Below are 12,464 nucleotides of genomic sequence, written 5' to 3'. Positions count from 1 at the left end.
CTGACGAAAGAAAAGAAAATAACAGATGCAGTCAACCTTCCTAGTACAGGACCCTCACAGCCATGCCTCCAGTCAACCTTCCTGGTACAGGACCCTCACAGCCATGCTTCTGATTCTGGATTGTATGACATGGGTCATGAACATCCAAAGACCTAAAGCAGGCTGGGAAATCCATGATACACACAGCCTGTAGAGCCAGTAAATATTCTCTAAAGTCCCAGGAGAACTGAGTTGAAAGACAGAACACAAAGTAACATAGACCCAGGGAGGTGACCCAAATCTGTAATCCCAGCATTCCAGAGACTGAGGCAGGAGAATTGATGCAAGCTTGAGACTAGCCTGAACTACAGTGAGCCCATATCTCAGAAAATAAAGAAGACAAATAATGCCAGTCACCAAGGTCTGGCATTATTTTGGACGTGACTTTGCATGAGTAAAGTGGGAAAACAGTAGACTAGCTACAAAACTACTGGTCAGGATTATTCCATGAATTTAGGGCCAGAGGGAATGCTTAAGCTCTTGTCTTGACCTTTCCCCATTTTCTGACTACTTACAATAACACGTGTCCTTCCTCTTTCTCCTCCTCCCTTTCTCTTCCCCATCTTCCTTCTTTGGGAGACAGTGTCTCATGTAGCCCAAGCTGGCCTCCGGATCCAAATGTATGAGTCTGATCTCTTAACTCTCCTGCCTCTACCTCCCCAGTGCTGAGATCAAAGTTGTAGGTCACTATACCTGGCTTAAGCCAAACTTTTTTTCCTTTAAAAATCTGTTTGTTTTCTGTCTTTATGTAAATGACTATTTGCCTATATCTATGTGTGTACCCGTGGACCTGTGGAGGCTCCTGGCATTGGAGTTAGGGTAGTAATATCTGTCTGATCTGAACTGGGTCCTCTTCCAGAGCAGCCGGCGCTCTTAACTGCTGAGCCAACTCCAGCTCCTCCCTTCAGACTGTTAGTCACGTGTTCTGTTAGGAGCGCCGACACTGCCGGTGTGGCTGGAACTCGTTGAATGGACAGTGTGTTTCCTCTCTATGGAACTTAGAAAATACAGTTTCTAACCCAAAGCTGGAGTTGGTTTGCGTGGTGTTCCCAGTCCTGGAGGTTACAACTGGTCCTCCCCGTGATCTCCTCCTCCAAATGGAAGACAGTCCGGAGTGTACTAACTTGTATCCCTCATAAGGGTGTGTTGAACTCTTATGCCATGTGTTCTGCTCACATAGTGTTCACATAAGCTCACAGGCTGAAGGCTTTATCCCTGATGTACTGTATACAGAGGTGAAGCTTCGAGGAAGCAAGTTGGCTTATAATTTGATGGACACTTTGGTAGTAGCACTTATTTGAAGAGAATGGGACCTTATGGGCTACATCTTGTTTCCACCCCTTCCCAGCACCCCTTCCTGAATGTCACGAGGCCAACAGCTTGACCCCCTTACCATGACACGGGAACAAAGTAACAAAGCCAGCTGACCAGGGCTGGACATCAACAAGCAAAACATTCCTTTCTTACTTGACGTTGTTTGTGCTTACGACTGGGTTTTTAATCACCCAGAAAACACACCTCTAGGTGTGGCTGTGTGTCCACAGAGATTTAATTGGAGAGGGAAGATCTGTCCTAAATCCCTAGAGATGGGTCCTGTGGGCTGGGCATCTGGCCTGAATAAAAAGAGCCAAAGGAGAAAGCCAGATGAGCACTGGTGTTTACTGTGGATATGATGTGTTCTCAGTCCCTGTCCACTACTGTAATCCCTTCCCTGCCATGATGGTCTGCATCCCCTTAAACTGTAGACCAAAATAAAGCCTTTCTCTTTAGGTGGTCTCTTGCCAGTGTTTGATCAGAACAATGAGAAATTAACATACTTTTCTCAGGCATTTCATCACAGTGGCTAAAAATCTAACAAAAATCCTGGTAACTGCAAAGTGACTTTGTGAGAAGTGGGGTCTCTGAAGGTATGATGTGCTGAGATGGGCGGGTGGGTACTTGATCCAATCTGATGCCCATTGAGAGGAGAGAGCTGAACAGAAAGAACACTGAGTGTAAACACAGACATGGCAACAGCAAAGCTGGAAAGAGTTCAACCGCACACGAGGAGCAGGGACTGTGCCAGAACCCTCAGAGATGGTGAGGCTGGGAGGACCCTCCCCAAGCCTTGGGAACACAGGCCCTTGAAGACCTATTGTGCTTATTATGTCAGAGTCTTGTCCCTCAGACTGTCCTAAGATGGTCAGGTGTCTCTGCTGTCCTAGGTCTAAACACCCAGGGCGCTATAGTTGTTTTGTTACCATACCAGCCGGTCCAGCAGGCCTGTACCACTGCAGAATTCTCAGCCTTCAGAAGCCTGTTTCCCAAGTCTCGGAGCCATCCCAGAGAACCTGAGTCTGAACAGAGGGTTAACAGGCTTACCCAGGCATTAGATCTTTTTCTTGCTGAGAGGGGAACAAAGGTGTTTATTCTGCTAGACCCTCCCAAGACACAAAATTCCCCTGGATCATTTAAGGAAAGACACAGACTCAGCCAGACCTGAGAACATCAGCAGGTGATGAAAGAATAAGACGGGCAGCCTAGGAAAGCCGTTCACACTGCTGGGGAAAGAAACATGGCTGGACAGCCTAGGTAACTTGAGAGCACCTCAGAGCTGAGCTAGCCAGGAGTCCATACCTATCTTTCCCCAACTCCTGCCAGCACCTCCTCTAGCAGGATTCAGGGATATGTTCAGCTGTAGGTCCTAGGTCAGGTAGGCAAGATAGTGAAAGCAAGAGTAAGTGGAGATCACCAGCATGGGTGAGGGGGGCTTCTGTGGTCGCTTACCCCTAGAAAAGTCAACCAGGGACAGCCACAGATGCAAGGGAGCAAGAAATGCTGATTATGCACTCAACTGTGAGCAGACACTAGCCTTCAGTCTAGAGAAGAAATGCAGGGAGTGAGCATGGGAGGTAAGGTCAAGAGATACCAGAAAGGAAGCTTCAAAAGAATAGGGCTTTGATGAAGATCACCCTCCATTCCTTACCCATAATGCTCTGCTAACCTTTCTACTCACGACCCCTTTTCACCTGAGAAAATTTTACACTACCTCAGTGTGGTGGTTTGAATGAGAATGATCCCCGTAGGTTCACATGTGGAATGCCTGGTCCCCAGTTAGAAGAACTGTTTGGGAAGGATTAGGAGGTGTGGCCTTGTTGGAGGAGGAGTATGTCACTGGAGGTAAGCTTTGAGGTTTTGAAAGTTGAGGTCAGGCCCAGTCTCTGTCTCTCTCCCCTACCCTTCTCTCCACCTTTGGCTTATGAAATCTAAGTCCCAGCACCTAGCCTGACTGCTGCTATGCTCCCTGCTATGACAGTTGTAGACTCACCATCTGACACCAGAATTCCTCAAATAAATCTGGTCATGGTCTCTTCACAACAACAGAAACATAACTGAGACTCTAGGGCAATAACAGGTATAACAATCAAACATTTACAGAGATATTTCTTTTCAAACAATTCTTTTTATACCTCTAATTTATTGTCTCTTAAAGAGAGAAGCAAATTTACATACTAATGAGGTGGCTGTGCTTGCTTATGTTTACATAAGGAATTGACTTATGGCCAGACATTTGGAGCACAGGATGGAGACCATCTTTGGTGGTTTCCAGAGGTGCGTGATGCTTGTGTACATTTGTGTGCAGTGAGCACTTGCGTGCACATCTGCATCTGCACGAGTGCATTGATATGTACACCTGTCTACAAATGCATACGGAGGTCACAACACTGATGTCAGGTTTCTTCTCTCTCTCTCTCTCTCTCTCTCTCTCCACCTTATGTACTCACCCCTGGATTGACAATCCAGTGACTGCAGCTGGCTGCCTTGCTTCAGGGAATGCTCAGCTCTGTGTCCCCAGCACTGGAGTTACGGGCCCACTAATGAGGCTCATCTGACATTTAGTGAGCACCGAGGTTCAAACTCAGGTCTTTACTTATACACAGCAAACACTTTATCCACTGAACCATATCCCCATCCCAGATGAATATTTTGATTTTCTAATAATCAGTACTAAAGTCTTCCCTTCACATAAATATAGAGTACATATTCTGCCCTAATCCAAACCCACCATTCATCGATCAATTGTTTAAAAATCTCCAGTCAACTCAAACAGGAGTTTTTAAAATCAAAAAATCCAACCCAAAGAAACATCACTTTGATACAGCCTAAGGAATGATGGCAAGAAAACAAGGTTTGTTTCCTGAAATTAAATGGTTGTATAAGAACAAAGACTTCTGTATGTACAGAAAAAACACAAGTCACAGCATACAACAATCTCAGACCTGCGTAGAGTGTTTGGCATTCTCTGTTCTCTGGTGCTCTGTGCTGTGAGAGCATGAACAATGAACTCACAGGCTTTTCCCACCATTTTCCATTTTCCCACCACTACCCACTAGTGGCCCATAACTTCAAACACGCCCATCTAACAGCATGTTCCTCACATCCTCCCTTACCCATTCTGTTCCCAGCCCTGTCTACTCTTGCCCAGACTGATCATGATTTTGATAGCATCCCTGTCAACCCAGACTAGAGCTGGCAACCTCTACTCTTCCTGTCTCCCTGAAGAGGCTCGGACCTTCAGTTCCACAGTGACCCATCTTGTATGTTGTACAGTCTGCCTTCTCCATGACTAACATTCATCACTGGCCTGACCTCTTAGGGCTCCATCTCCTGATCCTCAGGGCCCACCCTGAGTCCAACTGAAGAACAGGATGTGGTCTTTCTACTCTCCTTCTTCCTAGATACAGGAACTGACATACACAATGGCTGCCTGTATTATTGTAAGACTCCCCTGCCAATAGTTACTGGGAAACTGACAGACTAGAGGAAGCTGTACACTGTAGAGTACTTCAGAGTTCTTAGAGCCATTGTCTTCCATGCAGCCCTGAGTACACTCTAGAGGGCTTAGCAGGGTTAGTTCTGAGAATGGTGTACCCTGGCCACACCCTGCCTCCTAATCAAGTGGAAGCAAGAACCTGTGTCTACCCCTAGGGCCATGCACCAGGGCAGCCTAGAGACAACCAGAATCTCTCTAGGTCTCATGACTCAGCCCTGAGGGGTGTGATAGTTTACCAGTCCGTGACCTTCATCTTGGGAGACAGAGTGGGAGGCATGTGTCCACTCCCATATTTTATACAGCTCCTCATGCTACTGGACTAGCTCCTTCCTGCTGCCCAGATACCTCCCCATCACAGCCAGGTAGACTCCAAGTCGTAGCCTTCCTTCCGGGCTGCAGAGAGCATGAGAGAGGATCAATCTGCATACCCCCCTGCTAATAGCAGCAGCCGGCAGGGTACGAGCTGCTTCTAGAAGATATCAGTATGTGCTAATACTCAGCAAGCAACCTGGGTCCCTCTCCTCAATCAGACACAGACTCATATGCCAGGACCTATGAAGGTCACAGACCATACAGGACAAACCACCATAGCCCAGGCCTGGACTGGTGCTGCACTGACAATGGAGACCACATGGCATATTTAAAATAACACCTGCCAATCTTGTGGTTCTTGCTTACAGTCCGCATAAGCCGCTGCAGTTTCCCAAGGGATAGGAAGTGGCTGTGAAACAGGAAGTCTGTTATTAATCTCAGGATTAACTACTTAAACAACGCGGAGCTTAAACATGACCTTGAGCCTGTGGTATTGATTTGAGTGCATGCTAGCTTTCTTAAGGAGACAGGAACAGGGAGGAGAGTATGGTCACCTCTATGAGAAAGGGGAATGGGAGTGTCTGGAGTACCCCTGGCTGCCTGGCATGACCGTAACTGTGCATGTGCCTGCTTACATCCTATAGCACAGACTTAGGCCTGGTTAGCACGTGACCACAGAGAGAAAGGATCCCAACTAAACTACCATCAACAGAAGCAGATGAGCAAGAATAGTGTCGGGGATGCCAGATCCCCCACACTAAAAGCCATGCTCCCTGGCACGACGCCCAGGCTTCCCCTCAGCTTGTTTTTCCAACTCTCTCTCCTTGCTCAGTTCTTGGAGTCACATAAGCAGAGGCTGCTTTCTGCCTAACTGGGTTTGCTGGCTCCTCTGTCCACCTACTGGCTGGCACTCCTCCCAGGCTCTCTAGTGGCTAGGGTTGAACTTGAGCCTTATACATACCAAGCAGCTATGGCCCTGCTTCCATTCACCACATCCCATCTTTTTCTTTCTTAAAAGTGAGTTGCCCAGGATGGCCTGGAACGTGTCATTCTCCAGCCTCTGGAGTTGGATGACCAGCCTGGGCCACCACTCTGGCTTTGAACTTCCAGGGCTCTTGGCATAGCTTAAACAGGAGCCAATGTGCTGCGATTTGACAGACATGCCGCTGGTCCTGACACTCACCCTGTAAAGTGTGGCCTGGATGGCAAAGATATGTGCCAAAGCCCCCAAGACGAGGTAAGGCTCCACTCTATCACCCCTGGAAAGCCTCAAGCTGCCTCATGTTGAAAAATTATGGACTTAGAGGACACACACACCTGCATCTGGGTCCTTTAGATGCTTCTGATGTAAACATCAAGTTCTTGGAGATGACACAATCAATAGTGAGAGGGACAAGAGGAAGACATCCTGAGCCGAGGGAAGCAGGGAAGGAGTCAACAAGGGCAGAAACAGGTCTTGCTAGGGGTACACAGCCCCTCACACACTCTAGACCCCTGAGATGATAGAATCATATTGCTATGAGCTGCTATGCTTCTGCCCATCTACCTCAGCAGCCACAGGCAATTCACGGCTGGAGTATTTGAGCTCCTGACATCTGGTCACCTAACTGAGCAATAGGTAGGGAGGGGAAGGAGCCTGTGAGAGAGAAAGGAAAGGGAGAGGGATGGAGAGGCCGTTAGACCTGGAAGTGTGAGGGAGGGAAGGTGCTAAGGGTAAGAGGGGAGCAAGGCAAACCCCACTACTGCTCATTGCTCAGGCAGAGCTGGCTCCTCCTTAGTTGGGCTCATTTGGAGCCTGAGGTTAGGGTAGACACCTCACCTTTCCTTGAGTGCCAGAGGCTGGGGGACCAGCAGAAAGCAGACTGGTTCTGCAGTCTGTGCTGTAGACCCAGACATTGCTCTACACCTCTTTGCTGCTGCAGCCCTACCCCAACAGAAACTCGCCCCTGTCCTGTACTGGAGAGTTTGGAGTTTATGCCCCCTCTGCTGCTGAGGGGGATCTGCCCCTCTTCTCCCCTAATATGGGTGGTCTCTAATTAGGGGAGAGTGACCTCATCCTAGCTGTCTGTTTCTGTAGCTATGCTGTGTCCAAACAATAGTATATCCCAAGGGTCCACAGAGGACACTAAGTACCCAGTACCTGCCACCTTTGTCCCTGCCACACTGTTAGCCCCTGGCTCCCAAACCTGCTGAGAGCCTCTGTCAGGCACATTGGCCTTCAAAAGCCTTAGTCAACCACACCTTGCCCTCCTGGGCGGCATGCAGGCCAGCAGCCCAGCCCCAGGCTGGTTTGGACTTTGTCCCATATCGGTAGCATCTTCAACCCCACCCCAATATGGCTGGGCTCTTTACCAGCTGCCCACCTGGGACCTGAGGTGTCAGGTCGTTTCGATGGTTCGGATGGGCTGCTGCACCAGGCCCAGCAGCTGTCAGAGGGCAGAGCAAAATAGCCTGGGCCCACCTGTGCTAAAGTGTCAACAAGCTGAAACTAAACTGTTCTGACTTCCAAGAAATCAGGAGGCAACCGCCAAGTTCTCCAAACAGGCCCTTCCATAAGTCCCTGCCTTAAGCCTTGCACCAGTTAATCCTTGCAGACCGTGCCAGAAGGCAGTAGTGAGTGTTAAACAATCCAGTGTCTTTCTTCTGCTTCCGCTGGCCTCAGTCTGCCTGTCTTTAAATGGCCTCCTCTGCCATTCTATGGTTCAGGTGCTGCCTGCTCCCAGAATCGACAGCGCAGAAGCAAGTAACATCGGGAATCTAATTCCACACGGCTTCCTCCTAGGCTAGGGGCCTCTTCCCACCTGCTGTCTGCTTCTCCTCCACCTCACAGGGCTTGGGGCCGGATGTGACCCTATTAATTACCAGGCCCCAATCCTACCTCCCTGCTTCCACGGTCCTGCTTTTCCTCTACCAGCAAAAACCCAGGAGGCTGTCTGCTGACCTAGAGAGTGACACAGAGTTACCACACCTTGCAAGTGACATTGCAGTCACAGTTCTCCTAAAGCCCTCCACCCTAAGAAATCAGCTCCCCGCCCAACCTTCCCAACCTCTGCAACCTCAAATCCCCAGTCTGCCATCCCCCACCATCAGCACTTCCTCCCTGTGCTGTGGTTTTTTTCCTGGAGAAGTGTGAATAAATGTTCACTCATCCCAAGTAGGGCAGTGACTACAGACCAAAGAAACTATCCCACTGAGTCTAGATTAGAGCACCAGTGAATCTATCTATTCGGGTTAATTATAGGAGTGTGGATGACATAAAGTTGTCACCAAAGCACCCACTCCAGGCTGCAAAGATGGCTCAGTGGGTAAGGCGACTGCCCACCACCAAACCTGACAATTTAAACTCAATCCCTGGGATCCACATTATAGAGAGAACCCACTCCCAGAAGTTGTCCTCTGACTTCCAGATGCTGTGGAGTGAGCACACGTGTACACACACGCACACACACACACATGCACACACACACGCGCGCACACACATGTCTTTAGTTCTTATGGCCTACTCCAGCATGATTAAAGACGCACAGAATCTGCACCTCTTGAGCTCTGCGCATGCTTTGCAGACATCTCTCTCCCTCCCCAGAAACTGCTTGTATCTTAGATCTCCACATGGGCTCCATGAATTCCTAAGCCTCTCCAGCTTTCTGAGACTTGTGGTCCCACCCCTGCCTCCCTACCCACCCACAAGGCAGAGTTTCCCATTTTCAGGGCATAGCTACATAACACTCCCTGAGAAAAAGCCTTGTCCCTTGGCTCCTGTCTGTCCCCAGCAGACTTAGTGGCCAGAGTCAATCTGCTCAAGCCCCACAGCTACTGGACTTCCTCTCTCTTCCCTCTCACCTCTTCACAACCAAGAGGGGTCTGTGCTGTGACAATCCTGTGACTTTCCCTCCCAGCTGCCCATTACCTCCCGGGGACCCTCATAATGTGCCAGCGGGGCTGCAGAACAGTGTGGAGGTCCCTCTGAGACCTTGTGAGTCTACTCCTGCCATTCCATCCAAGAGAAGAGGAAATGCACACACAGAGTTATGCACACGTCTTTACTGCAGCAGTATTCATAATCACCAAAAAGCAGACACAACTCAAATGTCCATCAGCCAGTGAAGGGGCAGACAAAATACAGTACACTACACAATGGAATACTAGTCAGCCATAAAGAGAAACAAAGCATTATTGCTGAAAGAACCATCAAAGACCACACACTGAATGATTCTGTTTACAGGAATGCTCAAGAACCGGAAGCTCACAAAGGCAGACAGCTTCATGGTGGCCTGAGGCTGGGAAAGGCTGAAGGGGTAGCCGTAACCCTGAGCAACGCTGCACACATTCTGAATACGTGCACAACTACTTGACAGAGAGAGCTGTATAGTATGTAAATGGAGTTCAACTCAGAAGAATTTCGTGGTTATCCGGAAACAGGTTCTACTGTTATCAAATGTGACTCCAGAACGCACGCAGTATGGGGACTAGCAGGATGGCTCAGTGAGTGAAAGCCAGCACCCCAATACCTGGGACCTACATGGAAGGAGAAAAGCGGCCCCACAACCTCCTCTGACCTCCAATCACACATAACAAACAAATAAATGCCTATAAGCCAGAAACGGGGTGACGAAAGGTAGTTAGGAAAACCTGTTGTTCTCCCATAGTACCCAGATTTGGCTCCCGCACCCACATGGTGGCTTATAACCATTTGTAAGTCCAATTCCAGGAGACCTATGCCTCCTTCTGGTCTCCTACACGCATGTGAAACACACACATATATTCACACACACATTAAAAATTATAAATCTTCAAAAATAAAAACTAAAAAAAGCCCATACATTCCCGAGTAGAAACATATTTAGAAATTCATACTTTCGGTGTCTTAACAGCGTGTGCGTGTGTGTGTGCGTGTATGTATGTGTGTGTGTGCGTGTGTGCGCGCACGCGTGTATGTGTGTGTGTGTGTGTGTCCACGTGTATCTGGGTGCATGTACATGGAGGTCAGAGGTAGACATCAGAAGTCATCTTCAGTTGCTCTCCACTTTTTTTGAGCCAAGGTCTCTCCTCTGAACTCAGAGTTCACTTTTGGGCTATACCATCCAGCCACCATGCTCCATGGTTCCTCCCTAGTGCTGGGACGACATGCACTGCTGTCTATGTGGATCTTTATATAGGTTCTGGGGGATCAAACTCTCCTCCTTATTCCTGCTCAGCACTTTACTGACTGAGTCATTACCTTGCCCCAAATAGCGCTCTATTTTCTGAACAGTCTACAGTGAACAAGGGGTGAGGTTACATTAAAATGGCCAATCTGTTTCCTTATCTAGTCCATTTTAAGAATGCAAGTCACAAATGATTATTGATATTATCCCAGAAAGAATGGTAGGGCTCTAGATAAAAAGCAATGGGTGCCTGTGTGCTCCCAGGTAAGCCCTCAGTAGTTGGAAGCACTTGCTTCAGCAAAGCTGTAATGATTAACAGGAAGTGGTACAGTGGAGGAGCTCCACCTCAAACACATCTCCCTAGCAACCCCACTCATCCTCAGGCCCAGGGATGGGGACCCCTGATCTTCCATTTCCAGTATGCATAGGAAAACTAGCAGGCCCTGGAACAACTGAGGACACCCTTGATAGGCAGGATGCATCTCCAAGAGCCTTAGTCCCATCTCCTCTCTACTGTCACCCTATGTAACTTCATTCACTGGATGTGAGGGTAAACTGCTCATGAGCCCACAGCAGGCCCCATAGGACCCCAGAGAAACGGACCACAGGGTATATCCTTTATGGTCAGCAGAGCACGTTGGTCTGTGTACCACAACAGCCACCATGGCTTAGGACCACAGCTTGCTTTGTTCCAGTGCAGATGAGATGGCCAAGCAGCAGCAGAGGTTAGACTGCATTAATACTGGCTTGGGTAAACAGAAGAAACGACCAAGTTGGTAACAGAGCAATTGTCAGAGGCAAGCAAACACAGAATACATAAAGTATTATTAGAACCTCTAAGCCTGCCAGCAAGAACTATAACAGGGGGAAAAAACGTGGGAGGGTCTGTAAAGACAAGCAAAACGGCTTTTGAAAAATGGACCGGATTACATCTCAGTACTCACAAACAAGATGCATGGCGTTGGGGCGTGGGTGTAGGGTCGGAGCTACAGCCTGTCCCATCATGCCAGCTTCCTACAAGTGACTGGCATGTCTGTTCCTTAGGGCCAAGTTTCCTGTGAGTGATGTGTCTGTTCCTTAGGGGCAAAGTTGCGTGTATTTACACAGGTGTCGCTTTCTCAACATCTGGCTAGAGTACTTGCAGCTGATGAGGGGTGGTAGCGACAGCACCTGCTACACCCCACACCCGACTCACGGGCCTCTAACAACTTCCTGTCAGCTGGAACTGGGCAGCCCCTCCTGCTTCTTAGTGTCAAAAAGGCTCCTGTGTCGCTGGAATACAGCATACAGTACTGATGCCCACCACCCGTGTGTGTGTGTGTGTGTGTGTGTGTGTGTGTGTGTGTGTGTCCATGCAACTTCACATGCCTGAACTGGCCAGAGTGTGGAAAATGGCCAAGACCCAAATCACAACATTTCCTTGAAGCCAAAACTGCAAGCCCTTCCAAACAATGCATAGAACCACCAACATGGCTAAGAGAGGAGTGGACAGATTGTGAGGGAAAGACAGCCGGGTCCCCACAACCGTGTCACGCTGGGAAAGTGACAGCCCCCATGAACTCTGAGTACAGCCTGCTTAGGAGGGTGACTTTATTTTACACTTTTGGCACAGAGCCACACTCCTTACCTAAGGTCACACACACGGTGCCTTTTCAGGCCTGTGGCTTTAGCCCATAAGGTCTTGGCTAGGGGGAGCCCTGGACTGAACTGTGAACTTGCAGACCACCTGCCACTAGCCACCAGTCCAAGGGATCCCACGTCTTTTGAGCACTCAGGAGGGTTTACGCTCTCAGTGTGCGCCAGGACCATGAAGGAAAGGATCTGCGCGGACCGCTTTATCTCAGAAACCGAGGTCCGGCAGCGCATTGCAGGGCAGGGCTGGGTAGGGCAGCGTCGTACCATCTGACTCGCGAGCCACCCGTCCTGGTGCCCGCCCCGGTGCCTCCCCGTATAGCGCGCGCTTCAGCGCGTGCCGGGCACAGCCCCACCCCCCGGTGGCGTGTGCATACGTCATATGGGCCGCCCTCCTCCCATTGGCTCCCGCGGCCTCACCAGACCACGAGCGGACTGGCGCGCGGACAAGGCGGGGCCGTTGGAAGATACGCCCTCAGCAGGGCGCGCGGGAGGCGGATAGGCTGGGTGAGATCACGTGGCAC

The 12,464-nt window shown here is 49.5% G+C and overlaps 1 long non-coding RNA gene across 3 annotated transcripts in view; it reads right to left on the bottom strand.

Annotated features, from left to right (window-relative positions):
- Positions 1-12,464, bottom strand: part of LOC102546740 (uncharacterized) — a 42,996-nt gene that overhangs the window by 30,383 nt on the left and 149 nt on the right. The window lies entirely within an intron of this gene.

The sequence above is a fragment of the Rattus norvegicus genome, chromosome 4 (assembly GCF_036323735.1).
Source record: "Rattus norvegicus strain BN/NHsdMcwi chromosome 4, GRCr8, whole genome shotgun sequence".
Lineage (NCBI taxonomy): Eukaryota > Metazoa > Chordata > Mammalia > Rodentia > Muridae > Rattus > Rattus norvegicus.
This window is presented reverse-complemented; position numbering and strand designations above follow the sequence as displayed.